Source organism: Rattus rattus, chromosome 15, assembly GCF_011064425.1.
Source record: "Rattus rattus isolate New Zealand chromosome 15, Rrattus_CSIRO_v1, whole genome shotgun sequence".
Taxonomy (NCBI): domain Eukaryota; kingdom Metazoa; phylum Chordata; class Mammalia; order Rodentia; family Muridae; genus Rattus; species Rattus rattus.
Genome location: NC_046168.1, coordinates 10,662,568 through 10,676,146, shown reverse-complemented (window position 1 = coordinate 10,676,146; position 13,579 = coordinate 10,662,568). Strand labels below are relative to the sequence as shown.

Here is a 13,579-nt window from a genome sequence, read left to right as displayed (position 1 = left end):
CAGTTTATACCACTCTCACCTCCACACATTTCCCTTTTATAATAAATCAAAGAAGCTTTTTAAAAATTACAAGTAGTTCTGTGTGGCCTACAGAAGCATTCAGCTGCAGGGACAGCAGACCTTCTCTCAGTGACTCTAGGGTAGAGCCTGCCTTCTCTAAGTATAGAAGCCATGTGGAGATCCCATCACTCATAGCATGCACGAATACCCTAAGATTATGGGTCCATCGAGAGTCTGGATGTCCAACTTCCTGTGTGTCAACTGACCCTCCTCATCAAAGCTGTATCAGCTGTGATATTCCAGAGGGTGCTCCTTGACCAGTGTTGACTTCTGGGAGTGCCAGCAGTATTAGACGCTCTCTCTGTAAGTTAAACAATTCTGTAAGATATCATCGAAGAAATCTCCAAAACCAGATCGAGGAAATGGAACAGCTCCAGTTAGACTACACAACTCAACCAAGCTCTCCATTCTACTTGTAAGATGTATGCCACTGAACAATGATTCATGAATGAAAGATAACAGCACTAACAGAATCATATTTATTTTAAAAAAAAAAAAACTTTTTTTCACATCCCTGGATAGTCTGTCACCTAAGACTTGTTTAGTCTGAATTTGAGCCCAATCATGAATGTGGTTAATTGTGGCCAGAATTCACTGGGCCTCAGAGAGCACCGTGAGTCAGCCTTGTGGTCTACGGGGAGGAGGTGGATTAAGGCTGAGTTTGAAGCTCAGCTCCGTGGAGTGCATGTGGCCCCACATGGGCAAATAACTAATAGAGCTGAGTCATGGCTGTCCATAAACCAAGCCAGACCAAGCCAAGGTCTCATCCCCAAGCCAAAGAGCCTCCCCGGGACTCACTGCAGGCCCAGCCTGACTCTAATATGCATACAATGCCTGGAACAGAACCCATGACTCTGCAGCCTTCAAAAGCTTCCCAGGTGGCGAATGCACGCCTCACGGTGTAAATCACAGAATGAACTAGAACGCTGAGTGACAAGGAGAGGAAGACAGTCTTCCATCCATCATCGCCAAGAGAAAGGGCTTCTTTAAGCTTCTGTGTTGTCAACTCTGTGTCTAAGTCCAACTTGGATCTCATACTTTCCTCTCTCTCTCTCTCTCTCTCTCTCTCTCTCTCTTCTCTCTCTGAATGGCTCTCTCTCTCTCTCTCTTTTCCCTTTCTGGAATCTTTCACAATTTTCTTTTAATCCTTCCTGACTAAAATTCAAAAAGGAAATGGCTAGATAAGAGCTCCTTTTTAACCTAAAAACTAAAAATGCCTTTGACCCCAGGGAACTTTATCTTCTCCTTTGTTCTATATTCCATTTTGGGAAGTCTCTCGCCAGATAGTATTGAATATATAAAATAGTGGGCTTTAATTTTTCATTCTTTCTTAACCATCACTCTGCGTTTGGAACAGTCTGTTGCCCAAACTTGTAATATTGCCTTCAGCAACACTCATCCTGCTCTCTACCCCTGACCATTAGACTGCTTATTGCTTTTTTATTACCTTGCCAATCAAGTGTCTCTCTTCTGACTACACTGATCTCTGAGTTTCCCCTTCCAGCTGTTTCCCCTCTTTCTCGTCCATCTTCTTCCTTACTTTCATTTACCCTTTTCCTCTTTCCTTCTCTCTTAGTGATAACAGCATCTCATCTCTCCTAAAAGATTTTTAAGATGTGTCTTTGGTTAAGTTTCTATTTGTTGTTTATATGACTTTGTAACCTTATATTTATGGTCCCTTTAGTTGTCTTGTGATCTTTCCCTGGTTTACAGCCAATCTCTGATAATCCATGAGTTTTTCAATACAGCTGATACAGTGAGCACTACAGTGACCAAGTTCTGATGTTCTATTTGGTTTCATCTTCTTTTTTTTAACTTTATTTATTTATTTATTTATTTATTTATTTATTTATTTATTTATTTTCCTTACTCACTTTATACCAGGTTTCATCTTGGAGTGAAAAGTCTGTTGAATGAGTTGGCTCAACTGGACAGTATTAAGATTCAAGGAGCCTAGGCAAGAAGGCAGGTGGGAAGCTGACCTCTCAATTAACTTAGGAAGATGTTTATTACAGCAAAGAAGTGTGTCAGGGTTTCAACTGCTGGCCAAGTAGGCTGTCCCTCCTTTTCCAGCTCCAAAAAGTTCTCAAGTCATTACATCATCTTCTCCCTTTTTGGGGTTAGGGGTGAACTAGGATCCTTATTTTAAAGCAATTTCTTCTGAACCATAGCATTTCATTCTGAGAGAGACTCCTTAAGACTCAGGAAGTAAAGAAAACTTACAAAGCTCAGGAAGTAATCAAGTCTCAGGAATATAAGTGTATCTTTTATTCTCCAGATATAATTGCCAAGTCTGAAGCTTACTACTGCATAAGCTCATCCTATTTAGCTCTTTCTGAACTCTGGCTGGCTGGTTCAACTCAGCTGCTCCGGCTCAACCTCCTCTCCAAGCTGACTGATTCAGTCTGGCTCCTCTATGCCTCTCACTGAATTGCTCTGCTTGGCTTCAAACTAACTCTGGCAATTTGTTCTAATCTTCTGGGTCCTTCTCAGTCTCTGGCTATTTTTGTCTTCACCTGTAACTTTTCTCTGTAAAACTGTCCCGGTAAAACTGCCACACACACTAACTTTCTCTCTCCCTGTGCCATCTCTTAAGTGCCATCCTTTTCCTGATCTCATGAAAGTTGGGTATATCCTATCCTGACTCATTCTGTCAAATCTTTCTCTGATTCAACACCTTGTCTGCCGTTCAGTTCAATGTCACTTTCAGACATGATTGCTTTCTTCTACAAACTAGCTATACCTACATTGTTAGAGATAAAAGGTGTGTACTAAAGGCATGTCAGCATTCCATCTAGATCATACTGTAATCCAAGGTGTGTCTGCATTCCAGTAGGATCACACAGACCTAGGAGGTCTTTGGATGTGATCCCTTGCCAGAGCAGCCATGTTGCTGGATTGAAAATCCTCTACACAGAAGTTAGAAGATTCACAAAGCCCCTCCCCAACATTAGACAAGCAATGACAATTACTGAGAAAAGGAGTCTCTCCAACTGGCTGAGCTGTCTGCCCAGCTGTCTGAAAGTCATTTAGGAGTCTCCAAGGATGTGGCTTTTATGAGTCATCACATGCTGGGGTGGGCTTTCTGATACAGCTGCCTATGAGTCACCCATGGTCCTGTAATAACCCCTGCCTGTGTTCTGTAAGTAAGCCCCATAAACTCATTGGTTCACCAAGTTGAGCTTCGGTGGAATTGTTTCTTTATTCTATCATGTGAACCAGGGGGATGGTCATGTTTCTAGAAGGAAAGCCAATGTGAGTTTGTTTGCTAATATTTTTCAGGTTTATCTTGAAACTAAGTTCCCATCTTCTCAGAGAAAAGAGTGGGGAATCACTCATAAGTCAGAAGCCAGACCTTTGTGTTAATGGTATGCTACCATATGCATACTAACTCTTGGTATCATCTAGCTGTGACATAAACCCAAAAAGTAAGGGCACTGGTCTCTCCTTATCCTCTTTCCAGCTTCCTTCTCAGAGTCAGACAGGAAGTGGACTTTGACCTATAAGAACACCTTGTCTTTCACACATTTATGCACTCAACTTGGTCTTGAGTTCACATGAGATGCACTCTTCATGGGCAAAGGCACACAAAAAAACTGAACAATATTCACAGTGAAGAATAAGCTGCTAAGATGTTCAGAATAACAAGATTTAAAACCATGAACAAAACAAATATTACAGCAAGTTAAATTCCTGTCTAATATAACAGACTATAATAGAGCTATATGAATAAGAGAAATTTACATTATTACTCATCCAGTTAATTTCAAAGCATTTTCAAATTGACCAATGACTATAGTACAGCCCCTAAAACTATAAATTAATTAAAGCACAATTTAAAGTGAAAAAGAAAACTTATACATACAATGGTGGAAGATCTTACCATGTATAACCAATACAGTTATAGAACTCTGGCTCAAAACCAGATGGGACCACTCCCAAGGAAAAGGAATCTCCTCACCATAGCCTAATTTTAAAATGTGTTCAGTGAAGTTTATATGTGTAATGTCGCATTGAGTTTGGGGACAGAAATTAACCATATTGTAGTCTTTCTTTTACTGTACAGAAATGTATTTCACAATGAAGTCACACAGACACAAGCCATTTCTAGCAGGAAGGTATAAAGAGGCTGTATTCAGTTATTGATGCTGCTATTGCAAAGTGTTAGAGTGAGGAGGTCAAATGACAGCCAGACCTATTCTTCATAGTTCTAGAGATGAAAGTCCAAGATCAAACTGTCACTAGGGGTTTGTTTCTTCTGAAGAATGAGAGGAGAAACCCATTGCAGGTGTCTCTCCCTTTTCTGTCTAAGAGTTTTTAAATGATTGTTTTCAGACAGTCTCACTCTGCAGCACATACTGGTCTTGAACCAGAAATTTACCTATGTAGCTTCCCAAACGCTAGGATTATAAGCATGTGCCACCATATCTAGCCTTCATATTTCTACTTGTAAGGGAACCAGTCACGCTGGATTGGGATCCACCCTAAATCCTGCAAATAAACTTCACTGCCTTAGCAAAGACTCTGATTACCAAATACAGTGCTACAGAGATACTAGGGGTTAGAATCTCAGCACATAGATTTCAAATTTATTATCATTATCAGAAGAAGAAGAAGAAGAAGAAGAAGAAGAAGAAGAAGAAGAAGAAGAAGAAGAAGAAGAAGAAGAAGAAGAAGAAGAAGAAGAAGAAGAAGAAGAAGAAGAAGAAGAAGAAGAAGAAGAAGAAGTAGTAACATTAGCATTGGGAACATTCATCACGGGGCATACACAATAGAGGTCAAATGAACAACCCAAAGGAGTCTGTTCTCTCTGTCCCTAGAAATCCAGGAGTCACCAGACTCACTCCCAAACTTTACCTGCTAAGCCATCTTGCAGGCTCCAGAGCATACAAACATTTTTCAATGGATTCAACATGTAGCACAAATGCATGGTTTGTAATTTTTCTAAGTTATTTGTTTGGATATGTGACAAGGGTTTTGTTAGCATCTTTTTTATCTTCTTTTATTGGATATTTTCTTTATTTACATTTCAAATGTTATCCCCTTTCCTAGTTTCCCCTCTAGAAATCCCCTATCCCATCTTCCCTCCCACTGCTACTATGAGGGTGCTCCTTCACTCACCCACTCCCTCCCACTTCCCTGCTCTGGCATTCCCCTACACTGGAGCATCGAGCCTTCACAGGACCATTGGGCTCCTCCCATTGATGCCTGACAAGTTCATTCTCTGCTACATATACAGCTAGAGCCATGGGTCACTCCATGCATACTCTCTGGTTGGTGGTTTAGTCCCTGGAAGCTCTGGGTGGTCTGGTTGGTTGATAATATTCTTCCTACGGGGTTGCAAACTCCTTCAGCTCCTTCAGTCCTTTCTCTAGCTCTTCCTTTGGCTTCTATCTTGTTTTCAGAGAGAAATCATGAATATAGAGGAAAAGCAGTGTTACTTAATTGAGGGACCAAGGACTTATCAGAGTCAGTGTGCCAAGGACCAGCCTCAGTGTGGAGAGAGGGTCCTGAGGAAGGGGTGTGACTCAGAATCAATTGTGAGTACAAGCTAACAGCTCTGGGTTCTGCTTGAGCTGGCTTTCCAGACAACTGTGAAGATAGCCTCAACTCTTGCAGGGAGAGCATCCCCTGATAATTTTGGTGTGGAGAACATTTCACAAAGGAGGAACATAAAGTAAATTATGTACGTTATTATATAAACAAGTCCCATGCCTACAGCATTCATGGAGGCCCATGTTCTGCTGGCTCTGCTACAGAGACTGGAAACTGTGTCACACAGTTCCTTCCATGGCCATACAGGCTCTCAATCAGAGCTTTAAAAGAGAAGATGCTGGAGTTGCTTTGTCTGCCTTGGGAGGTGGCCTGTTTCCAGCCTTGTGCTGGTGACTCAAGGAACATATCTCTTTTGTTAATCCTTATAGCTGTGTCAATCAACACTGTGGCTGAAAACGGCTTCCAGAAGGTCAGAAGTAAACAGTGTTTTCCCTAATCTTGGAGGAGTTAAAATTAAAAGGCAGACAAGGCATTGGCTACATTAAAGCCATATGCTATAGAAGTTTTCTCAGAAAGCTGGGTTAACTTATATAGGTGTTGTTGTTGTTCCCTAGTTTTCTGGTATATACATAAAGATTGGTTTTTAATATTGCTAGCTAAGAAGGTTTAGGTGGTTTTCTCCATGTATTTGCTGGTGTATTTGTTCCTTTAGGGAAAGCCCTTTACCATTCACTGATAGATTTTTCTTCTTGAACTGCCTTGTTTTGTTTTGTTTTTTATCACAGTCCATACTTACCGTTACTTTGAATCTTGGTTGATAGACAGGAATGTGGGCCTCACCAACACATCTAATGACACTCTCCTGTTGGGGTGCTACCTGCAGTTCCCGTGGAAAAGTGGCCCCTGGGTTAAATGCACTACGAGGCTAACTGAGTGCTTACAAATTGAATTACTATGGAGAGTTGGAATGTTTCAGGTTCAGAGAAAAACCAGCTCCTGAATAGTCATTTATTTCCTATCTTTGCATGTAGCTCACCATCCTTGTTACTTTTAGGTAAATTGTTTTGAATGTACAAACATCAACATCAAGGCTAAGAATGGCATCTGACACCATCTGAGGCTCATAACACATTTCCTGTTTTGATGTAATTTACTTCCTTCATGTTTCCGTTAGTACATTTGAAAAGCGCCATGTTTATGGCTTTCTTTGTTCTATTACTATAAAAAAAGAACTTCCTAAGACACCTACCGTGATGAAACACACAATCTGTGATCACGTAAATCTGCGTTCCCTTTGAGGCTCTTCGGTGACTCACGCGAAAGAGGTGGTTTTGCACGTGAGTATCAGATATTACTCAGGCTTCTGATTATTTTATCTTTTGATATTAAGCCTAGGTACCTGTTTCTTTGTTTCATTGAAATTTTAGAGTATAATAATCCATTTCTTACTTGAAGGTAATTCTTCCCCTATGAAAGAAGAATAGTTTGTATATTTAATATGCATAACTTACCCATATTTCCCATGCAAGCTGGCTAGGCCTAGGAAGTTATTTATTGTGACTAACTGGATATCCGACAGCTTTTACAACATTTAGACACAAGAATACAGTCCTGCCTAATACACAGCAAGTACTCGGTAAAGTTCATGCCCATGTTTTCCATGTACACGAGCATCTTCAGCATTAACTCGGATACTTTTTCAGTGGGGAATGTAAACCTCTTAAGCTCCATATGCTTCTGCATACCAGTGTGGAGCTAAGAATTTCCTGGAGATCTTGGATATCAGTCTAGTCTTCTCCTCAGTACGAGAGCATAGACGCTTCCATTCCAAAATGAAATGTTTAAAAGTTTTCTAAATCCAGTACGTGTCTATGGGTAGCTGAAGAATTAACACTCTTAATCAATCACGTAGTGTACTTGGATCAAGTAGCAAAAAACACAGAAGGAGCCACAAGACCTAAAATGCTCTGAGCATATCTCTCCACCTCGGCGCAAAGCCAAAGGTTAATTCTGAGGGCTCCGAGGCTATAGATGGAAATCATGCATGTGGGAGCTTCTATTCCATGGCTCACGAGCTAATCCCCAAGCTTGCTTCAGTGAAGAAAAAAGATGAACAAGGCCTAGGGAGTAACAATAGCTCTGTAACACTGCTTCAGAATAAGGCTTTGTTTCCATCCAATAGAAGTGGATTTGAGGACAAGGTTTGGACAATCTAAGGATATGGGAAAAGAGAGTTTCTGACATGCTTTCAGGGCCAAAGCTGCCTATTACAGAGCTGGGTCTTGGAAGTTGCTGTCATCAGATTGTGACTGTCCTGGCCCATCTGGCAAGCTCACTCTTCTCAAAAGGCAGATGCATCACAAGCCCTTTGACAAGCACCATTGCACATTCGGTTGCTCATCTAAAGTCCTGTCGTCGGTGTCCAGCATCACCGTGCACTTCTGATGTTAACTCGTATTACACTGAGGAAAGAGCAGATTTCCCCTGAGCTGCAGGCACTTAGTCCATGCTTCCTAACCATGAGGAAGCCTCTCATGGACATCTGCGTATGGAGTGATTGTATTAGTCATGCCCTCGTGTGTCCTCCCAGTCCTCACAGTATTTGTATCTTCCCTTGTCAATAAATTCACATTCTCAGCTTTACCTCACGTGGGCCAGTATTTCATGAGACTGAGTGAGAGCCTGAGGCCTGACCACTTCTGGGAATTGCAGGTCTTTGGGACTTCTGAGGCTCGACCCAGCTGGCCTCTCTCTTGGTGACACTACAGAGGGAACACACATCCACTCAGAAACCCTTCATTTTCTCCTTTCCATTCTCCCGTCTGCTGACATCCGTTCTGTGCCTGAAGCTCTGATTCCTTTTCCTTCCTCCCTGAGGAAGCTCGCCTGATTCCCAGTTATTATTCTATCCCAGGCCTTCACTGAAGGGTGCAAGAGGGTTTCCTGGAAACCCACGGTTTTGTTGAATTTGCAGTTGTTGCTATTAGAGACTGTGGCCACGTGATAAGCCCAAACCAGGGTCCAATTTTTCCTTCTCCAGCCAACTGTATCTAGAGACAATTGGCACTTGGTAGCTATTTAGGTGGTTTCTTTATGTATCCAAGGAGTTTCCCCCAGATATGTGCAGCCTCACTTGTGACTCTCCCAGGAGCTCTGTGCATTGCCACCACCCAGACCTGCTGCCAAAGCCAAGTCACTTTGTCTCATGAGTCCTGCTTGGATACATGAATCTGGATTCAATAAAGCCATTTTCTGCTGGCCTGTCCAAAAGTCAAACCCACAAAGGATTAAACTTTTCTCAATTTGTCTTCCAAACATGAACTGAGCTTCCTGGTGATTTATTTTGGCAGGATGTGAGCATGGCAGACCAGGAGCATGCTGGGTAGGATCCCATCATTAGTTATCAGACAGGTGGCTCCAGTTCCTTGTTATTACCTTTTGACCTTTGACCAAACATATAGAAATATTTGCCAGTTGAGAAAACGTGCTAAAGGCATTCTCAGGCTCAGGAAAGTGAGGGAAACGAGGGGCAAAGAAAGAAACACATGAATAAGAAATATGATCCCTCTGGCTTGTGAGTCAGAGTAAATGTTACTTATCAGGCCCAAATAGGGGTTGAAATTGCTTTATGTTGTATTATTTTTGTAATCTCCTTTCTAAAAGTACTCTAAAAGTACATTCCCCCAAGGGGATGCGTTATATTTCAAGATAAGAGACAGGAAAAATCATCGGAGTTATTTAATGGCTACTTTTAAAAATCCCTATCTCTCTATTGCCGGAGTTAGCATCTAGATCATAGCCAAGAGTCCACGTAAAAAAAGAAAAACAGAGAAGAGTTTTTCTATAAAGCAGTGCCTTTCAACCAGCTCAAGAGCGAGTGGCTCTGTTAACTGACATGTTTAGATTAACTCCATTTTGAAAAGCCAACCTTTCTCAAAGTTACAAGAATCATACACAGCTAATGAACAATGACATTTCCTTCTATGGTTTGGCTTGTCTTGAAGATGTCCTGCTTGATACAGATGTTCAATTAGTGATCACTTTTATGTAGATGAAGCACCTGACACCACCCTAGCGATCCATCTGAACATACACATGTAAAGTGGAATAGTTTACAAACAGGATGGTTTTATTTATTGGACTTCCTTGGCAGGAATAAAAGAGTGCTCTGTAGTAGTATACTACCAACTTCTAGTAACTAAAAGAGAATACACACATACACACACACACACACACACACACACACACACACACACACACACACACCAGTGCACGATTATGAAAATAGTAATGGTCATCAAGAGAGTTACAAGTTAGGTGATTGATGGCTTAAAGATAATAAAAACATTTTGATCACTTTTTTAAATTCTTAAGTTTTATTCTCTCATACAATACATCCTGATTGAGGCTTTTCCTCTGTCCACTCCTCCCAGTTCCCCACTCCCATTTCCCGTTTCACAAATCCACTTCCCTCCAATCTTTAGAAAAGAGCGCACAATATGCAATTACATTAATGAGATAAGACTAGACAAACCCTCACCTCAAGGCTGGATGGGGCAGCCCTGTAAGAGGAAAAGAGCTCAAGACCAGGCGGAAGAGTCAGAGACAGCCCCACTCCCACCAATGACTCTGTAAGAGTATAGGCAATGAAAGCTTTAACTTTAGTGTAACTAAGAAAGTCATGTTCCCCTAAACCAAGTGCATGGTCACAGAGAGCCCCTGAGACAGCGGGAAAACCATGGGCAGCCTGCAGCAGATGAGTCGCAGACAGTTCTGCTCTCCAGAATTCTGGAAATGTGGCGAGCAGTCATGCATGAAGCCAGACTCCTGAACTACATCAGAGAACTTCAGGTCCCTACTCTACAGTTAGGGACCTGCACTTCTAATACAGCCCAAACACTGAAACAGAGGGCTCTAGACCAGAACACCACGCACAGAGCGGGCTGGGGGAGGAGGGAGCATCTTGCTGAAAACACTAGGATTGATATTGTCAACATGCGAAACAGCGAAAGCCTCCAATGCACTCTCCTCCCAGATCCACCATGATGAAAGTCCTACGGGAAGGAAGTTGAACACTGTGTCCTGGGAAAAACCCCAGGAAGGAGGAAGAGGCTGCTGGCAGCATAGTGACATCCCCTGGCCTCTGTCATCCAAACACACTGATGGGGCTGATGGTGTCGCAGACCGCCTCTGACATATGAACAGTTAAGGGTAACCAGGCATCTAAGAAGTGTGAGAAACAGAGATGTGACTGCCTTGCTGGGTTTGTGATAGCCATAGGAATGTGCACTGTGCCTCTGGGATTCTTTTATAACATGAAATGCGAGCGTACATTCCTTACCCTCTGCAAATAAGCAAAGCCTCATCTTCATACCGCGTCTTCGGTGATCGATGGAGGATGTGGCTGGTTACTGCCTCCCTTGTACTTGTATCTTTAATAAAGAGGAAAATCATCTTAGCCATCACATGAGAGAAGCTTGTCACATGAGAAAATCTACCGCAAAGCTAGGAATCCACAGTTCCCATGCACACTCATGAACTGTGAGTGACACAAAGAAACAGAAATCTTTGGGTGCACACTCATTACAGATATACACTCAAGAGAGACCCAGGATAAATACAAATAGCTAGTAAATTTGCTGGTGCTTTTTTATATAAATTAAGAAAATTCTGCCCTGTTATGCTCAAAAGGGAAATGTTTTAAAACGTAACATGAAGAAGTACAATGACAACATTGCAAGATGGAATGTTCAATCATCAATTTAAATGGGAAAATAGGAAACTAACATAAATATGAAGCCTCAGCACCTTTGAACAGTTTCACGTTGATCGTGGGGTTCTGCCATGGAGATCCTGCGAGCATGCCTTCTTTTTCAAATAACAGGACTTCAGTTGTATTCCTGACCAGCTCAACATCCAGCTTTTCTAACAAGTCAGAAGCAATCAGTGGTGTTTAGTGAATGACTTGAAAATACCAGGCTGAAAAAGCAAGTCTGACCTTGTCTAACACAAAGCCCGCTGTGCAGTATGGACCTTCTGTGCACATAATCACTGATCTCAATTTAATGATTTCCAGGAATGGGTGGAAATTCCCAGTCACCTTCAGTGGAAAGAAACATATTCAATTAGTTCTATCTAATCCAACTAAAAGTGCTTATAATATATTTAGTGCTTGTTTAGAGTCTCCAAAATACAATTAAATACCCATGGCTCTTCTCATGTAAGAGCTTATCAGATAATATGAATATAACATGGGAAAATTTTAAAGAAATATGAACATAGAAACACACACAGAAAATATAAGTACTGTGTGTGTGTGTGTGTGTGTGTGTGTGTGTGTGTGTGTGTGTGTGTGTAAGGAAACAATGTGAAGATACTGGGCACGAAATAAGCCAGAAGAGCGACCAAAGGCGATGATCTGAGGAAGAAAGAGAAACATCACACATTTTCACTTATGCAAAGGATAGACTTAAATGTTTATGGTATGAAAGCAGAAGAAATGTGGGAAGAAGGTGATGGGAAGGCAATATGAGCAGAGTACATGACATGCACACACAAATGAGAAGGCTGGGATGAGTTCACTCTCTAAAATTACTTTTCATTTCAATCATTTTCTCCTTTATTCCAACACCCAAGGTTTTAATAAGTAGGATATACTAATTTAAAAAACTAATAACTGAAAAAACATAATACCATCAGTCTGCCAAAACTTGTGGAGTACTGTTTGGCTTTATATTAAATACTTTGGTATGTAACAGAGCATACTAGAATATAACTGAATTAGGCCAAGGTATTTGTCTGTTTTGGTCTGTACTGTAGGTCTAGAACCGATGATAATGATTAATCAATAAGAACCATTAATAAACATTTGTAAACAACAGATTGTTATTTCGCCTTTATTTAGTACTTACAAAATCCAACATGTAACTCTCTTAGCATTAAGAAGATGACAGTAGTGTCCCATTCGGCAGCACATACACTAAAACTGGAAGGATACAAAGAAGATTAGCATGGCCCTGCACAAGGATGACAGAAAAATTTGTGAAGCCTTCCATATTTTTACATGACAAACCAAATCTACACAATAACTTTCCACAAATCCAGAGGATAATAGATGGAAAATTCCAACAAAAGCAAGAAAGTAATCTTCCTTCAACTAACCCAAAAGAAGATAGCCACACAAACATAATTCCCCCTATAATAACAGGAAGCAACAATCACTATTCCTTGATATCTCTTAACATCAGTGGACTCAATTTAATCGTCCAATTAAAAGACAAAGTCTAATAGACTGGATACGTAAACAGGACCCAGGATTTACTGCATAGAGGAAATGTAGCTCAGTAACAAAGACAGAAACTACCTCAGAATAAAAGGCTGGAAAAAATTATCCAAGTACATGGTCCCAAGAAACAAGCTAGAGTAGCCATTCTAATGTCAAATAAAATTGACTTTCAACCAAAAGTTATCAAAAAATACAAAGAACTCTTCATACTCATCAAAGGAAAAATCTGTCAATATGAACACTCAATTCTGAACATCTATGCTCCAAATGCAAGGGCACTCACATTCATAAAAGAAACTTTACTAAAGGTGAAAGCATACATTGTACCACACACAATAATAGTGGGAGACTTCAACACACCACTATCATCAAGGGATAAATCATGAAAACAGAAACTAAACAGAAACACAGTGAAACTAACAGAAGTTATCAAACAGAGATTTAACAGATATATAGGATATCATCCTAAAACAAAAGAATATACCTTTTTCTCAGCACCCCATGGTACTGATGATATAATCTCCAAAACTGATGATATAATCAATCACAAAACACGCCTCAACAGATACAAGAAGATAGAAATAATCTCACGTATCTTATCAGATCACCATGGACTAAGACTGGAATTTTATAACAACAAAAACAGCAGATAGCCCACATACATGTGGAAGCTGAACAACATACTACTCAATGACAACTTGGTCAAGGGAAAAATAAAGAAAGAAATTAAAGACTTGT

General features: G+C 40.8%; 1 non-coding gene across 1 annotated transcript; it reads left to right on the top strand.

The window, feature by feature from the left end:
• The first annotated feature begins 12,511 nt into the window (after positions 1 to 12,511).
• Positions 12,512 to 12,617, top strand: LOC116885082. Its single transcript, XR_004385955.1, has one exon. It is a non-coding gene; the product is annotated as a U6 spliceosomal RNA (small nuclear RNA).
• The last annotated feature ends 962 nt before the right edge of the window (positions 12,618 to 13,579 follow it).